Below are 3,198 nucleotides of genomic sequence, written 5' to 3' on the forward strand. Positions count from 1 at the left end.
CAACCTGGGTCTACTTTTGTTTGATTTTCTTGTAAATTACTAATTAGTGGTGTTCATCAAAAAACTTTTCATGTTATCCCGAGTTCAAAATTTTAAAATAATGACTTCTATATGCAATAATATAATGACTTAAGAGGCCGGCGAATCTAGAAAATCCTTATAGGGCAACGTTCCAAAAAAAAAAGGTAACGAAATCGAAAAAACGTCAAATTTTTTCAAAATTTATACTACCACCGAAGCGTAAAGAGGTAGCGGGGGCTACCCCTATTTACAAGCTATATCCGTCCTGCCTATGTATATAAAAAATGGATTTTCCATGTGAAGTGTATGAAGTGGAGGACAAAGTATACAACATAAATAGCGTACATTTATAAATATAATTACGCAACTACCCCTATAATAAAGGGATGCCCAGTTGTATGTAACTAAAGCACTATATTTCTTTTTTTTAACCGGTTTCTAAATATATGTAATAGTTTCTAAATATATCTTACATTAAAGGTAATAACATCTTCAATTTATGATATAATAATTTGAAAAATAGTATAGAATAAAAAAGTTATAGAGTAGCTATCTGTGTACCCCTTTGTTTCTGGCTTTGGGTGCTTCTGTGTTACACGATTTATTTTATTGATATATATACCTGTCGTGTAAGTTAGTATATGCTCTTGTATGTGAATATGTTCAGTATCTGTTCTGATATGTTTTGTACGCATCTTGTTATGTTTCCGATCATGTATCGGGTTATGCTTCTGATTATGTTCAGTATTTGTTCAGATATGTTTTGTACGCACTTGGTTTTGTTTCCGATCATGTATCTGGTTAATTATGCTTCTGATTATGTTAAGTATCCGATTTTGTTCTGTATCAGTCACGTCTGTTTTGGCTCAGTGTCTGTACCGGTTAGTATAAGTTTCGTCCGAGTATTAGTCTTGATTTGGATTTAGATTCTGTGTTATACGTTTAGTTTGTATACGTCAGTACTTGTATTCAGTATTTGATTCAATGTCTGCTATACACTTATCGTTGAATCTGTCTTTCTTTCATGTGGATTCTCCCGATCGATTAAGAAATTCCGTAAGGATTAAATTATTACGCTTTTAAACTCAACTTCTCTAAGTTATTTTGTTTATTAAATATAAATCTCCAAAGCTATAAAAAATGTTATTTTGATTAAATAATAACTTTTGAAATATGACAAATTGATAGATAGTAATTTAAATCCAAACATTTATTTAAAAATAATATTTTTAACTGTTCATTTCTTTTAAACGTTATAGGATTTTAAACCATATTTAAAATGTTTCGGTCAATCTATTTGTTTTTAATTCCGTATCGGTTTCCCATGTTGGTCTGCAAAATTATCATAAATATTAGGTTTTGAAAATCAAGTTATTTGAATTATTCTATTTCTTAAATATAACTTTTTAGTATTAGAAAATTAGTTATTTGGTCTAATTGTGATTTACTATGAAGCACGATAAATTATTATATTTTGATAAAATTCAAACCTTCTATATAAGAAAATAGTTTTGCCAAGTACCTCATATTAAAAATATTAGAATTATTAAACGATGTTTTAAAATGAGTCCGTTTATACAAGAAAAATGGTTTTAGTCATCATGGTCAATAACGTATCAGTCTCTACATCGGTTTTGTGTTGGGACCAGCATGAGTTATGTATATGGCTGACTTTTGTTTCCGTATAAGTGTCTGTTACAGTTTCAGATCAGTTCTTGTATCAGCTTTCGTAGTCTTGTGTATGCATCTGTTTTCAGTACCCATGTCAGTAATCGTTTCAGTTCTGTTCTGTTAATTTATGTTTGCTTTCCGCTACTTTGACTTTACTTGTACTGTTGACTTCTCTGTTACTGAGCAATTGCCGTAGTTTTTAGTTTTTTTTTTTTTTGTGTGTGTGTGTGTGTTTGTCTATATGTTTTACAGGTAATCTGGGAAATTTGGGGAATCAGTGTGGAGCGTTAAAAGAAGTTGAAGATCAGGATTTATTTGTTTATTTCGGTAATGTAATAAAATGTAATTAGGATCTTTTATATTGGACTGATTTTGGTTTTGATATCTGTAAGAGTAACACGTCAGCCCTAGCGGAGTTGGAGTGTTACACGGTGTTACATGATTAATCGGCTACCCGTGCAAAATATTGGGTATATATTTCCATTTGAAACGTCGTTCAATATTAAACCCAATGTTAGTTATATCTAAGGGTTTTCAAGTGTGTATGCTACATATTCATACCAAACCACCTACGTGAGAAGATGGAAAAGAAGGCAATTCGTTGTATATCCGTTGGGTATAATGAGCAACAAATATGTTGGAGGTGTTGCGACCGGGCAGGATTAATAGGGAGTGAAATAAAGGGTTTTGGGCCTCTGCTTCCCTAGGGCCCCAAGTTCTAAAAAATATATACTTTTTTTTTTTTTGAAAGTCAAGTATTGAACCTGACCCAAAGCTAGTCACAGTCAAGACCATGGCCGTCCAAAAGCCATGGCCAGGCCCAAACAACATATGCGGAATTCGAAAGCCTGTCAACGGGGCTGAGACGCTCGGATCACGTCATAATGCCTAATCTGAAATATGTGGTAAACATGGCAATTGTGGAACCAGTCAACAAGGTCTAAACACATCGAAGTTCAATATCTTTTTATTAGATAAAAGGTGCTAGGTGGGTAAATTGATTTTTGATGTATGATGACACAAGTCAACAAGTAAATGACAACATGTTTACTTAAGAGTTTGGTACACGCAAAGTTGGTTGGTTTCTCCGAGAAGGTTAACATGAAGATGGTCAATATTGAGACTTGAGAGTAAAGTAATATTGTCATAAGTGTGGTACAGTTCGATCTCAAGGGTGGTAGGAGGAGATCTGCCTAAATCAGTGGCGAAGTTTGAGATTTCCGACCGCGGGTCGAAAACGTATTTTCCTAAAAAATTCTATACGAAAACTACATACCGCTCACTAATGAGCGAAAACTTCGGGGGGCCACCCCCCCCCCCCCCCGGGGCATGATCCATATACTTACACACCATACATGATACGAAAACTATATATTATCTTGATCATACCACCGCCCTAGGGCATGATCCATGTACTTACACACCATACATGACATGATCCTTCACTAAACTAACTAGGGTGTATTAGGCACAATCAGATGACATACGAGTACAAGTCACATTCAT

This window comes from Helianthus annuus, chromosome 5 (genome assembly GCF_002127325.2).
Source record: "Helianthus annuus cultivar XRQ/B chromosome 5, HanXRQr2.0-SUNRISE, whole genome shotgun sequence".
Taxonomy (NCBI): domain Eukaryota; kingdom Viridiplantae; phylum Streptophyta; class Magnoliopsida; order Asterales; family Asteraceae; genus Helianthus; species Helianthus annuus.